This window comes from Dermochelys coriacea, chromosome 8, assembly GCF_009764565.3.
Source record: "Dermochelys coriacea isolate rDerCor1 chromosome 8, rDerCor1.pri.v4, whole genome shotgun sequence".
In the NCBI taxonomy this organism is placed as follows: domain Eukaryota; kingdom Metazoa; phylum Chordata; order Testudines; family Dermochelyidae; genus Dermochelys; species Dermochelys coriacea.
This window is the reverse complement of record NC_050075.1, coordinates 1,459,372-1,474,704: the sequence shown is the minus strand read 5'-3', so window position 1 is coordinate 1,474,704 and position 15,333 is coordinate 1,459,372.

The window sequence follows — 15,333 nt, the reverse complement described above, 5'->3', positions numbered from 1 at the left end:
CGGGTTCGGGAAGGGCCGGGAGCTGCGGGGACACCGTCCTGTGGCACCGGCCGTTAGCGCGTCCCAGCCTGAGCCGGCCCGGCCTCTCTCCCCGACTCCCTTTGCCCGGCCGGGGCCTGGCCCGGTGGCCCGCGGCCCTGAGGGGCCCGAGCTGGAGGCTGTTCAGTTTATGGGCTAAATTTGACATCCCCTAACCCTGTGTCTCCCTCAAAGCTGAATCCCCCATAAATACCAAGAGAAGAAAAGGGGGACGTGTGGCACCTTAAAGACTAACAAATTTAGCGCCAGCCCTTCCTGGTGAAAGCCAGAGACTTCGTAGGTGCCCCAGCTCCTGCTTAACTTCAAGAATCTCCCCCTCTCCTCCCAGCACAAGCAACCAGGGCCCAGAGGGAACCATACCAAGATCCTGGCTACGGCCTGTTCTTGCTCTGCAGGAGCCAGTAATGGAGCTTCAGCTTTCACTGACGTTTTACGGGTGGCTTTAATCAGAATCTTAGACTTTTTTTTCAAAAAAAATGCATTTGTTCATTGTTTTTCCATCAGGCTTTTCAGCCAAAGCCAGCAAGTTCTCATTGTAACCAGTCTGTCAGCTTCTTCAAGTATCATCATTTCTAGAGTTCAGAGTACCTTAAGGACATACACATGCCCCCGAGTCCCCCTGCCAATCTGCAGTTTCACAACCATCTTCTCCTTTTAAGTTGTGTGAAAAAAAACCACAAAAGGGGGCCCGAGTGCAATGAAACCCACTCCGCACCAAGTGCTGTTAAACACAGAGTAAACCAACTGTAAAAAAAGAAAATAAATCCCCCCTCTACTCTGGTATCTCAGATGCAGACAGAAGTGTTTGAACTGATGGTATCACGAACACTGACTGTTTACATTTTTTTTGGCAACAGAAAAGTCCAATTGGCATTTGGAAAGGCTTGTGGCTTTATACTGGAACAATGAGGGAGCACTGAACCCTAAAAATATACAGGAGGTGCACCAGAAGCAAACTGAGGAAGCCCTGCAGTTTGTGCCTAGAGACCAGGGGAGCATGCCAAGAGACTGTGCTACTAACTGTCCACTGATCCTCTGGAAACTCACTCAGCTGCTGGGAGTCACACCAGGTACATAGTTAAATGCCAGATGCTGCGTCCAAACTAAGCCTCCCTACTAATATAGAGGCATTTAATGGACACACTGAAAGTCCCGTGAAGAAAGAGAGCCAGCTTACAGCTATGATGTAATGGGAGGAAACAGTCTACAGTCATGAAAACATCCCTGTAAAGTATGAACAAGGCAAAGGGTTTGTGGAGCTAATGAATGTGTAGTGTCATCACTCTAAAAGAAACACTCCAAATGGTCACAACGTTTTAACCAGTCAGGAAGGCAGCAAGCAAATCAACACAGGTGGCCAGGTCACTCTTGACATCACAATCCCATCAATACTGCACAGTCCAGAGTTAATTCGAGATGAGCTAGGTTTCAAAAACAGCTGAAATACTTTAGTGGTTCCAATTCCGGATCAAGACAAACTTCCGAAAACATGATGGAGATGCCCCTGGGCGTTCTACTGAGCAGCACTGGGCCCTCTGTCATCAGGTCCCCGTCCGAGCCCGCTATGGCACATAGCCTCATTGCTCAGCATCCCCACCATCTACATGTGTCATTCACACCAAACAGAACCCCAGCAAACAGCATTCATGATAGACAGAGAGCTGGGAAGGGTCAGGAGACAGTTCAAGTACCCTGCAGCAGGCAGATCTGTAGAACTGTAGCAAAGGTTTAACCATTACTCTTGGGTAAGCAGCCCACTAAACATAATGGTGTCCGCTGCCAGCCTTGCAACCTTCCAGTCGGCAGTTTCTGTCTAAACTGGGTACATACTTGTGGAGCCAGAGAACATATGTTCCCACCCCTCCCATGGGAGCTTCATTACTGAAGTGAATTTAGTGCTGATGAAAGGTACCCGAGTGGCAGCCAGAGAGAGCAAAAGCCTCTAACTGATCTCCAGGGCAGGTGCGAAACAGCAGGCATGTAAGCTTCACGCGTATTGACCAACATACCGCACCCTGCCCTGGAGGTCAAGGGAGTTAAGCCTCTGTGCTGAGGCTGTCAATAAGTACCAGCAACTTTGCAATGTGGAGATCGGCTCAGCAGGTAGTGAGGCCCTCAGCCTCTCTCACCTATGACCCAGCAGATGATCAGAGGGCAGCAACTCTTGGTCAGTACTGAGCTGGGCTGGGAGAAATTCCAACACCAGTCACAAGGGCCCCAGTCTCCTTCCCCATCCTTCTTTATTTAATCTGACCCACACCTTGCTTGTAAGTCTGTGACTTGCCTCAAAATCAATCATTCCCACAGGCTGTGCTCACAACAGCACACCACAGCCTTTGGGAGCTCACCAGGCAACTCTTATCATGCTGCGGCTGCATGCCAACGCTTCCTCCAAGGGGATGTCACAGGCACTCATCGGCTGCTTTGCAGCGTGAGTAAATACACAGCCCATCCTCTCCCTGGTCGCCTAAATCCAAACCTCCCTGAGTCCAACCTCTTTAAGACACCATCTGCTGCTGCAGACATGTACTGCTTCCCATGACCTAGATATAGGACAGGTCTGTAGTAGGATTAGATTGGGTGGGTTCAAGTGGCTCAGTGCATCTCCCTTAAGAATTCTCTTCCCTGATCCTCCCCAAAACCTCCTAGCTGCTAACAATTTTTGCTCAGGCTCATTTTGGTTTCTTCTCCAGGAGCAGAGAGCGGGGAAAAAACCCTCAGCAGCCAACAGCCAGGCTCGGAAACTGCCCATCCAGAAAGCAAACAAAGCGGTCGGGTACCCAAGCCCATAAATCCTTCCAGGTATGTCTACACTGCACTTAAATACCCACGGCTGGCCTATGTCAACCTACTCGGGATTGTGGGGCTTGGGGTAAGGGGTTGCTTAACTGTGGTATAGATGTTCAAGCTCTCAGACCCTCCCGGGGTCCCTGAGCCCAAATGTCTACACTGCAATTGAACAGCCCCATGAGCCCAAGACAGCTGACAAGGGCCAGCCACAAGTTATCATCTGCAGTGTAGACATACACCTAGAGCGCGCAGGGCAGAGATGCTCTTTCTATCCCAAGACCTGTCACAAGCTCCAGGGGCTGCACCAACGCAGCCTTGCTTAGCTGCCCCAGGATAAGCCACTTCCCCCACAGTGCTCCCTCTCCACTCAACTTGGTGCAGTGATCTTCCCAGACAGTACAGGCAGGACGCCTCAGCTTTGACTGCCCACCTCCCACTCACCCCCAAACTGACAGCTGCAGTAATACTCACAGGACAGACATTAATGTGAAAGAAAAAACCCACAAGCCCCCCACGCCCCCCGGGACACATTCTCTTTCTTCACTTGCCCCAAGGTCACCATATCCCTGTGGCCTGGGACTTCATGTCCCCAGCAAGTCAGACACTGCAACAGCCAGCTCTGACCTGGGTACTTGCACAGCAAGGGGAACCCCTCATTCTCTGAAGCCCCTCCCAGCCGTCTTTCAGGAGGGTCCATGCATGCAGAGCCATTCTGCTTGTGCTGATATATTTTTATTCGATTTGAACATACCATGGACCATGCTGCCTCGAGGTTGCTCCGGCAAACAACTCCCCGTCCCAGTGTCTGCAAAGGGCTGGGAGAGGTCTCCTCCCGCCTTGCCATGCCACACCACAGCAACCTTCTTTCTAGGGAATTCCCTACACCATGCGGCCCCTGAGGCTGTTCTCATTTACACCAGAGGCCAACAACAGCCTCTGAAACAGCCTGGCACCTCACAAAGTGGCATAACACCCCCTTTGTTACCCTCCCCCTGCCAAGAAGGCACAGCACAGAATCGGGACCCATTGCCATGTTCTAGAGCAGTGGTTTTCAAACTGCGGGTCGCAACCCAGGAATGGGAGACACTGGGTTGCAGCGGCTCTGGTCAGCACTGCCAACTGGGACATTAAAAGTCACGTCGGTGGTGCTGCCCGGCTAAAGCAGGCTAGTGCCTACCTGTTCTGACACCACGCTGCACCCCCAGAAGCGGCCAGCAGCAGACCATGGGACCATGGGGCGCCGAACGCTGCCCCTGCCCCGAGCACTGGCTCTGCACTCCCATTGGCCAGTTCCCAGCCAATGGGAGCTGCGGGGGGGAAGTGCCTGTGGGCAAGAGCTGCGTGGAGCCGCTTGCGTACCTCCGCCTAGGAGCTGGACCTGCTGCTGGCCGTTTCCGGGGCGCAGCGCGGTCCGTGGTGCCAGGACTGGCAGGAAGCCTGCCTCTGCACCCCCGCTGTGCCCCTCACCGGGAGTCACCCAAGGTAAGTCCACGCCCCAATCCCCTGCCCTCAGCCCCTGCAAAACCCGGAGCCCCTTCCTGTACCCCAAACCGCTCATCCCCAGCCCCAACCTAGAGCCTGCACCCCCAGCCCAGAGCCCTGACCCCCTCCCGCACCCCAACCCTCCTGAGCCAGCCCAGAGCTCCCTCCCACACCCTCTCATTCCTGGCCCCACCCCAGAGCCCTCACCCCCATACCCTAACCTTCTGACCCAGCCCTGAGCCCCTCCCACACCCAAATCACTCATCCCCAGCTCCAGTGGGTCACAGGCATCAATTTTCTTCAACTAGGTCACCAGAAAAAAAAAGTTTGAAAAACTCTTCTCTAGAGTGAGGTGTGTCCATGTACCTTCCCTTTGACTCTAGCCTGGACATTACCCCCCAGACGTCAGAAAGGACAGAATGTTTTTCCCTATCACCCCCTCCTTGGCGCTTCAGAGTGAGCGGCGGCTCTGGGGCAAAGAGCTGGATCTCAGACCCCGTCCACAACAGAGTCCCCAAGACAGTTCACTGTACACATCCGTCTGGCTCTCACAGCATTTGCAAGGCAGCCTTGGGCTAGTGCCTAGGAAGTAAAGTGAAGCTGAGAAGCCTAATCTCACTGCTCAAGCTGAGAAACCCCAAGAGCAAGAACCGCATCAGTGGTGAAAAGAAATTTTGTTACAAGTGGAAACACTACGTAGCCACCTAGGGCGCTAGAAACAAAGTGAGGAAGTTGGTTTGGGGGCGTTTTTTTAAGCATCAAGCCTTTCCTTTGACTCTGTCCCTTTAAAGGGACATGGACAACTGGAAATCTAATCATTTCCAAAAATGAGCTGACAGTAGTTCCACTGGAGACACCTGCTCCAACAGGATCTGTGATTTTCAGAGCCTACTTCTCCTTTTGCCCCAAATTTTCATTTGCACTTTGCTGAGAGAGTGCTGCAAGCAGACAGCCAGCTTTAAGGGACACGTGATAACACTACGCACAAAGTGCTGTCACATGCACCGAGGAACCTCTCCAATACAACAGAGAAGTAGGGTTGTTCCTGTGCTCCCGGTTACAGCACCCTCAGGTATTGCCTGCACCAGTAACAGGGCACATGTGCAGAGCTAACAGCACCCCTTTAGCAAGCGCTGCTACACCGCTGGCAACAGATACACTCAGGGCACAGGAGCCATCCAGCCCTAATTACAGCTCCTGCCAAAGGACCTCAATTGTTAGCCACGTTCCCCGCAGCGCGGCCAGCAAGAGCAAAGCACTTCAGACACTTCGAGCCAAAAGCAAACATGGCCAGCCAGCCAGATCCAGGATGGCAGGGAAAACTTATGTGCTGGGGGCAGGGGGCAGAGATGGGCTGGCACAAGGTCCTGGCTGCAATGTTAAGTGGGGAATCAGGGTCTGGTTCCTCATTTCCCTCCGCTGGTCGGGTCTCTGTTTCATCCAGGGCTTCAAGCAGCGCTCCTCTGCGATGAGCAACCAAAAACGGCCCTTTCCCACTATGCAGATTGGGCCTGCCCCCATGATACACATGTTTCAGAGTAGCAGCCGTGTTAGTCTGTATTCGCAAAAAGAAAAGGAGGACTTGTGGCACCTTAGAGACTAACAAATTTATTAGAGCAGAAGCTTTCGTGAGTGAGCTGTAGCTAAGGTGCCACAAGTACTCCTTTTCTTTTCATGATACACATGTATCCGAGTCAAAAGTTCACACAGCTTTTTACTGCTGCGAGCCCTGCATTGCTCAGAGAGTCTGTCCCTGCTTGCTGGTCCCTGAGCTCCAGGAAATGACACCTGTGCAAACCCACTGAGGGCCCCAGGTGTGAGAGGGAGGCAGGGCTTGGACTGTAGGTGCTTTACTCATCAGGACAGCGCACACGGTGGAAAGAGTGCAGACTGAGTTTGCAGTTCCCAAAATTTGCCCTGGTGAGCTGAGCACATTTGCTTTCGAAATCATGAACACCCAGCCATAGAACCCTGCTTCCAACCTCCCTCCATCCGAGTCAGACGCTTTGCAGAGCAGGATCACGCCTGGAGCAGGAGAGCCCTACAAAGCAGCTCTCCAGCCACTCTGAGCTGCCATGGCTGGGCCAATGCTGCAGAACAGTGTCCGTGAGTGTCAGACGTCACCCCGGGGTCTGCGCAAGGCAAATACCCTACGCATTGAGAGCACTATGTGGATGTGGGTGTTTTCTTTAGGAAAAAACTGGAAATTCCAGTTTAGAGCAACACCTAACCCTTCCCCGCCCCCAAGCGCACCCACATTTTTCAAAGCACAGAAATGCCAAGACAGGGTGCCTTGGGTGACCCCCTAACTCCCCGCCATGGCCCTTCCCTGAGGGGAGCCAGCAATTTGCAACCAACCTCATTCCCCAAACACAAGACAGTTGCAGATTCCTACTGCCCCAGCGCACACTCCAGCCCACGAGGCCCTAGAGACTGCGGCCTTTGCCAGCTCCAGAACCACAGGCAACAAATTCACCTCTCCTCAAAGAAATACCGCATGCCAATTGGCACACAGCTTGTGGGTCTGTGGGCAAAGCGGCGGTCTCGTGATCGTGACTGGTGACAGCGTTACAGTTTGTATCGGACAGCCGTGTCTAAAAGCAGCTGCTCCCATGTGCAAGACCCCACCCAAACGGCACAGAGACACTGGCTTCTCCCACTACAGGATGCCCTGAGGCCAGGTCAGCAGCAGAGACCGGGCATTTGAGTCCAGCCAGCCAAGGTGTGGAGGGGGCAAAAACCAGAGTTTTAGGAGACCTCTTTCTTTCCCTTTATTGGAAAAGTCAGAACCCCACTTTTCTAGAGCCCGCCTAGCTCACTGCATGGGGCTGCTTTTCCTTCCCACCCTAGCCCAGCCACTGTGGGCCAAGGTTTTGGGCAGATCAGTCACATCCTAGGTGAATTAGGGGCACATCCCGTATTGGCTTTTTAACAACAGGTGACTCTGCTTTAATCACAGAACTGCTCCCACAGCCACCAAGCGCTGCCCAGAACAGCCCACCAGGGCCATGCACCTGCAGGAAGAGCCCTCAGCCCCCCTGGTAATCACTGCTGCAATCCTCTAACAGGGGTAATTCAATTCCCTCTGAACTCTCTTCCATTTCAAACAAAACTCCATCACCCCAATTTCATTAGCTGTCTCTGGGCTCCCAGCCCAATCAGTTCCCCAGTACAGAGCCCATGGCCTACACAGGCAAAGCCACACACACACTCCCATCACAGCAGTAGCAACTTCCACTGCACAAATCAATGGGGATTTTAAAAGTCTCTTTCTCCTTTATTTATTCCATGTGCTCCATGAATGGGAGCCATAAACTACGGCAGTCCGAGGCAGCAGGTTTTACTGCTCCAGGGACCGCTACTCTACTTGCTGCTTTACAAGTCAGATGTAGTGGCTGCCATGAGCAGAGGACACACCATTCACGCTCCAGCGCAGGGAGTGCCAGCACACACACCACCCAGCACTCGCATGGGGGCCGGCCAGCCTGGCCCTGGAGTGCTGAAGGGCACTGCTGGGGAATGCTTATTCCCACCAGGTCTGCAAACACCAGGCGGGGAATCTAGGCATCAGCACAGCACTGCACTGGGTAGGAAAGGCACCCGCCTCAGCTGGATGCTGCTCTAACCTCATTGTGCAAGAAACGGAAGGCGCTCAGCTTGCAAACCGGAGAGCACAGCGGCACCATTTCCTGCTGTTCCCCAGAGCTGTGCATCTGCCCTGCCGTGTGAGGCCTCTCCCTGTGAGAGCGTGCCGCTCAGGTCACCGGAACTGCCGGGGGAACTGCCGGGGGCTCCAGATGGCACTCTCCGCTTCCTGGCAATCTCTCCTTTATTACAGCGTGGGAGTTCTCGGCTCCCGCCAGCAGGTGGAGGGACCCTGCAGAGCAGAGACCGGGGTGGAGACAGCCCCGACCTGAAGGCTTCAGCTCCGCTGGACTTGAGCACGAGCCCTCTCAATGGCCAAGAACAGCCCAGAGCTTCATTCTGTCCACGGGCCTTAGTGACTGCAGGCTCAGGGCACGCCTGGGGGACGGGCACTGTCCCGCCCCCTCCTCTGGGACCCCAGGGCAGCTGCCCAGAGGAAAGAGGAGGTGCTGCATGCACCCCCCCCCGGGTACTACCACCTCTTTCTCAGGCTGAGAGGCCTTTCCCCTCACAATCCCAGAGCCACCAGGACTGAGGAGATGGCCCAGAGGAAACCATGCCACCGCCCACTTCCCACCCAGACCCCAGCACTTAGAGCAGCGCCAGCATCCGAAGAGGCAGATTCCACTCAGCCCACACGACTTGGTTCTCTCCACTCCCTTGGCTCCCGACCGACTCACTTCCCCAGCCCAGGAGCCCTTTCATTAAGTCTGTTTCAACGGGAGACCTCTGTGCTTTCGCTCAGCCCTGCTGAGCACAAGCTCCAAGTTCTCCGTATGGCCGTACAGATACCAGCCCCAGCCACCACACGGCACCATCTCCAAGACCAGGGCGCACGCTCCTGGGGAAGCAAAAGTGCCTCTTCAATAGTCAGAGGCAGCCCACGTGCAGGGTTGCCAACCCTCCAGGATTGTCCTGGCGTCTCCTGGAATTAATCTTTAAAGATTAATCTTTAATTAAGGATTATGTCATGTAACAAAACCTCCAGGAATATGTCCAACCAAAACTGACAACCCTACCCACGTGCTTTGGGGCAGTAACAAAATAAGAGACGCAGGGGTTTCTGCCTTGGGGTAGGCCCAGCCCTGCAGTTTCTAGCTCCGTGCCCTGGTGCTTTGCTCTGACCGGATGCAGAATGTCCAAACAAGGGAATCAGGGGTGGGGCCAGGCACCCTTAAGCCAAACAACAGCTGCCAGCCCCCTAAGCCCCAAAGAGCTCACTTCGCGCTCCATCCAAACTAGACATTGCCAGAGGGCCAATCAGAGCCAGTCCTGGCCGTGTTCTGTGCCAGGTGGGCACCCAGCCACTAGGATCCTACTCATTTCACATAGGTTCCCAAGCAGATGGGGATCACCACTGGTCACTGCTGCTCTGGGCTGGATTCAGGTTGGGGGAGAAAGGCTCCCTATCCCGTCACCCAGCTCCCTCAGGAGGGGAACAAGTCGCTCATAAGAACCTCCGCCTGCACCACGCTCTCCTGGACTCACCCCAGGAGAGACTCCTGCACCGATCCCACCGGAAGCGCCACCTGAGGGCCTGTGCTGCCCCTTGGAAACAAGATTCGAAGCAGGGCCAGAATTCATCTAAAAGCCCAAATCCCACCCCAAGAGACTCAGCTGCACAGGGGGCAGCTTCCCACAGCAAGGCTGGCTGCAAAGCAAACACCCAAAGGTGACAAACAAAGGCACCTCAATCAGCTTGCTGCATTAGTCGTATTTTTAGACACCGCTATGAAGCTGGCCTTATTATTTTCATAGCAATGTGCATAATTACCCACAAAGCACTGCAGTGGCATAAGAAACCAGCTCACTCTCCCTCTGACAAGAGCTAGTAAAGGGCAGCCCTGCATCAATTCTGTACTCCTATTATCCTGAGAAGGAGGGGCTGGGGAAACTGAGGGGTGCAGACCTAGTGCAGTGTGTGAATCACAGGGACCAAGAGTTGGTCCTCTCGAGCTCATCCTCATCCAGGAAGCCAGGGAGGGATGGTGTCCAGAAACCAGGCTGCATGCCTCCCCAGGATGAGGTGCCACCATTCAGCCTGAGAGACGGACACCCTGGGGTGACTCAGAGGACAGTGGCAATTTGACCTCCTCCTCTTCTCTTGGGTCAGCACTTGTGGGCCGCTCAGGATGAGTCTGTCTGCAGGACGGGCTGGGAGGGGGAGTCCGTGCATGGGGGCAGCAGGCACACAGACAGGAGTGAGAGTCAGGCAGCGAGGCTGGCATCATTACCACAGCAACGTGGGACACCACCAGAGACAGGACCCAAGAGGTGGCCATGGAGGTGCGGACAATGGGTCAAAGGGGCTGTGGGAATCGCCCCAGCCTGTCGCAGTAGCAGCTATGGGTTTTGGCAGACTGCAGGGAGAGCCAGGAGGCCAGAGAGCGCAGCGATTATGGCAAGCAGGTCCAACCAGCATTTCAGCTGCCAGAGTGGAGAGGAAGAGTCGGGTTTTCAGGATGTGGTGGAGGAAGCAGCCAGGGGAGCATGACGATTCCTTCAGCCTGGGGACGGCAGCACTGCCCACAACAGAGGGGACAGGGCAGAGCGGTTGGCAAGAACAACACAACGCTTCTGCTTTGGCACCGTTTAGCTCACACTGGCGACCAAGTTTAGCCAGCGGAATTTCCACTTCTAGAAAAAAAACAGCCAGAATGATTTACTCTGCACATGGCCCAGGCCAGGCTCACTAGAATGCACTGCTCATTGACTAGACCTTTAAACACTGTATTTAATAAGCTAATGACCTACATTTTTCTCCCCTCACCCCCCATGAGTCCCTAGATGCGAACGGGGCTTTTCAGAAGCCCGCGTACACTGCATACAAGTAATCAGAGAACTATGGATGGATGCTGGCTGCAAAGCGTGTTATATGCCCTGGCAGGCTAGAGAACAATGGCCAGGCAGTTTTTCTATTGCTTTCCATGTATTTCTTTGTAAGCCTCACTGCTAGTGGCAATGTTTGCCAGGCACTTAGAACCAAGATCTCCCTCCCTCCGCCCTCTCCCCACCCCATCAAATCTGCTCCTTCTCCATTTGACAAAACATTTTCCTGGGGTTTGAGTGGAGCTGAAAATTAGTAACTTCAGTAGAGAAAGCAAGTTCCCCCCAGCTCTGGGGTAAGAGCTCTTAGCTGACTGCTCCTGTTGAACCAGAAGAGGGAGCTCTGTGTTTCAGCAGGTCTTGTACAAAGAGTCCTTTAAATTCCTCAGGTTTCAGAGTAGCAGCCCTGTTAGTCTGTATTCGCAAAAAGAAAAGGAGGACTTGTGGCACCTTAGAGACTAACTAATTTATTTGAACATAAGCTTTCGTGAGCTACAGCTCACTTGGTAGCTCATGAAATCTTATGCTCAAATAAATTAGTCTTTAAATTCCTCAGGGACTGAGTGGGGGTGGGGGGGCAGTAAGTAAAGTTTGGAGACCCTTCCATCAGATGAGAACCAGTTTTAAAAGCTAGAGCTGAACTGGGGGTGTCACCCTAACCAACCTGCCTCCATAGGGAAAGGCCAGGCTGCCTCAAGCCTACAAAATGGGGGAGTCCGAGAGGCGGGGAGTCCTGTCGCCTAGCAGGGTAACTAGGTGAATAAGTGAACACGGCTGAGCCATTTTTCAAGAACAGCCAGCCACGGCCAGGCTCAGCAGCCTGACAGAGGCTATCTGAGAACAGATCTGTAACTGGAAACGCAAGCCCACTCTCTCAGTCATTTCTCTTATAGAACCCTTTCAAGTAAAACAAGTCTGGAGTGTGCATCCTATTCAACTCTGCTACCAGGGCCAGCAGCTCTGCTGCATCTGGCCTGCCCAGGGTCCATCGTACAGCCCCCATCCCCTCAGGGAGCTGCCCACTCACAGGGGTGGACCCAGCCTGGGAGAAGGGTGATCTCAGATGCAGGGTTTACAGTGGCCAGTTCATGGCACCCTGTCCTAGCACAGGCTTTGTCAGGAGCTGCAAGAAACACTGTAGCTACTTCCCCCAGCAGCATGGCTTAAGAGATGACATCATACTGGAGTGAATAAAGTCCAACTTAGGTCTACAATGCAGAGCTGCCGCCTGACGAGACTAAATCCCTACACGCAACGTGCCTACGGAGATGCAAGCCAGTACTCTCGGAGCAAGGTTCTGCGCGTTGGGTCTAGGACCTGGGATGGGCATGTTACAGCAGAAGACGGCTACGTTTAACTCAGAGACCGAGCACCATGCAAGCTGCCAACACAGTCCCTGGCTGGGCAGAGTTTGGGACCCCTGTGCAGTATTCACAACCCCCCCAAAATGACCCCATACAGAGCTTCCTGTATGCAGGGCAGCACAGAGAACCAAAGACGCCTTGAAATCCACTAGGGACCTCGTGATTCCAGGCTGGTAACGGGGAGGCGCTCCAATACCACGGTGATGGGTGCCAAGACAAAACCTGAAGTCCCCTGCAGCACTCAGAACCTCCAAGCTGCAGCCCGGCAGCAGCACCCGAGAACTCGTGAGCCAGGCTGACTGGTCCCAACGTCTAAGCGGAGCGAAAGGCAAGGGCCAAACAAGCAGCTGAACTGGGCAGCCCGTCCCGAGGGGAGAGTGACATGAGAGGAAATGTGTTTAAAGAGGCAAACCAGGGCTGTGCGGGCCCATGGTGCTAAGCCGGCAATCCAGGGCAAGGGCCATCTGTCACTGGATGCTTGTGCAGCACCAGTGCCGTATGAACACCTGATGATGATAATTCCACTTCCTTCGATCCCAACACTCCAGCTCTAGCTGCCAGCCCCAGAATCATCAGCAGGCCACAGTGGCCGGGGTCAGAATCCCTGCCCCAGGAGCCACTGGCTAGCAGCCCTGGTCCGACAGCCTGCAGCAGGGGCACGCAGCAAGAGTCAGCAGATTGTCCAAGCTGAGCTACGCTAATATATGGCAGCAAGAGCCCTTGGCCTAGCTCAGCTTGCCATGTGGCTAGTTACCACCTCCCATCCGCCAGCCAGAGGCTTCTCCCCTTTTACAGGGGCTCAAGTAACCATCCTCTGCAGAGAGACAGAGTAACCTCAATGCACCCCCAGCCCCAGGCACTGCCTCCCCCGGCCCCCTTCCCTGCTGCCTCGGATGCTGCCTATGCCCAGACCCCTCCCCTGCAGCCCCTTTGCACTATACCCTGATCCGAACAAAGCCACCACCACGGACCCTGCCCCAACTTCACACAACCCTGCACAGCAGAGACCTTCCCTGCAAAGCCAGCCCCCTGCCTGGGAGCACCTGTCCCCGCATCCCAGACAGCTGAAGAGAGATAAACCCATTGATCCACCCCCCCCCCTTCCTGCCCTCCACATCCACCACCAAGGGCTCGGCCTGTCTACCAGAACCTGGGACTGGACGACAGGGGACGGATCACTCGATAATCGCCCTGGTCTGTTCACTCCCTCTGAAGCACCTGGCACTGGCCGCTGTCAGAGACAGGACACAGGGTCAATAGGACCATTGGGCTGACTTATGTGACCGCTCTTACGGTCTGCCTCCCCAGGCCCACACCCCCTGCACCGGGCTGTGTGTGTGTGTGTGTGTGCGTGCGTGCGTACCTCCCCCCCAGCCCACACCCCCAACACCAGGCTATGTCTGCACACACCCCCACAACCCATCCCCCAGCACCTGGCTGTGTACGTGTGTGTGCACGCACCTCCCCCCAAGGCCAACACCGGGCTATGCCTGCACCTACCACCCCCAGCACCGGGCTCTGTGCGTGTGTGTGTGTGTGTGTGTGCGCGCGCGCGTGTGCGTGTGCACGCACCTCCCCCTGCACTGGGCTATGCCTGCACCTACCACCACCACTCCCACCACCGGGCTGTGTGCGCGCGTGGGAACCTCCCCCCAAGGCCAACACCAAGCTGTGTGTGCACACCTCCCCCGCCCACACCCCCTGCACCGGGCTGTGTGTGTGTGTGCGCACCTCCCCCGCCCACACCCCCTGCACCGGGCTGTGTGTGTGTGTGCGCACCTCCCCCGCCCACACCCCCTGCACCGGGCTGTGTGTGTGTGTGCGCACCTCCCCCCAGCCCACACCCCCTGCACCGGGCTGTGTGTGTGTGTGCGCACCTCCCCCCAGCCCACACCCCCTGCACCGGGCTGTGTGTGTGTGCGCACACCTCCCCCCAGCCCACACCCCCTGCACCGGGCTGTGTGTGTGTGTGCGCACCTCCCCCCAGCCCACACCCCCTGCACCGGGCTGTGTGTGTGTGTGCGCACACCTCCCCCCAGCCCACACCCCCTGCACCGGGCTGTGTGTGTGTGTGCGCACCTCCCCCCAGCCCACACCCCCTGCACCGGGCTGTGTGTGTGTGTGCGCACACCTCCCCCCAGCCCACACCCCCTGCACCGGGCTGTGTGTGTGTGTGTGCGCGCGCGCGCGTGTGCGCACCTCCCCCCCTGCACCGGGCTGTGTGTGGGGGCACCTCCCCCCCAAGACCAACACCCCCAGCACCGGGCTGTGCCTGCACCTACCCCCGGTGTGTGTGCGCACCTCGCCCCCCCCAGCCCACACACCACCTACACCGCCCCACGCTCCCCCCTCCAGAGCCCGCAGGCCCCTGGCCAAGCCGCCCCACGGGGGCAGGGAGCGAGGCCGCCGCCCGGGGTCCCTACCTGCCGCCGGCCGGCCGGGCTCAGCCCGCTCGCATGGCCCGGGCGCTGGAGCCCGCGGGCGCGGTGCAGCTGCCTGGCGCTGGCTCCTCGGGCCCAGCGCTCAGCCCCGCCCCATGGTGCCGCCGATGGAACCGGCCGCGCCGCACACAGGAGCAGCCTCCCCCCGCGGCGCGAATGGACCAGTCCGCGGCCCGCTCCACCCTTGCAAGGAGAGGGGGCAGCTCGGGGCAAGCCAGGGCGGGGCCGTAGTGCGCCTAAAGGCTGCGCCTCACAACCTCCTGGGGCCGGGGCCGTAACGTGCCTAAAGGCTGTCCCCGAAAATCCTGCTCGGCGGAGCCCTGGGCTCGGGAGGATAGACTGCACCCACAGCCGGCGCCTTTCAGCCCCCCACGGGGCAAGTGGGCAACCAGAGCAGGGGCCATAATGCACCCAAACGTGGCGCCCTTTAACTCACCAGGGGGGAAGCACAGACCCTCCCAGGGGAGGGGGCCACCCAGAACCAAAGCAGGGGCCACAATTCACCTAAGCACTGTGCCCCTTGAGCCCAAAGAGGGGGTTCACAGCATGCCCAGCGCAGGGCGTCCCCACTGCACTGGGTACCCCACTGCACTGCCAAGGAGGCACAGCTGCTAATGGGCCAAGGGCAGGAGGGCACACTCCAAAGGCACCAAAGCTACCCTCGCTGGGAGCCAGGCTCTGCAAGGGGGATGCTGCCTGTGGTAGCCCCAGACCAGCCTGGAGACGCCTGGCACAAACATCAGCAG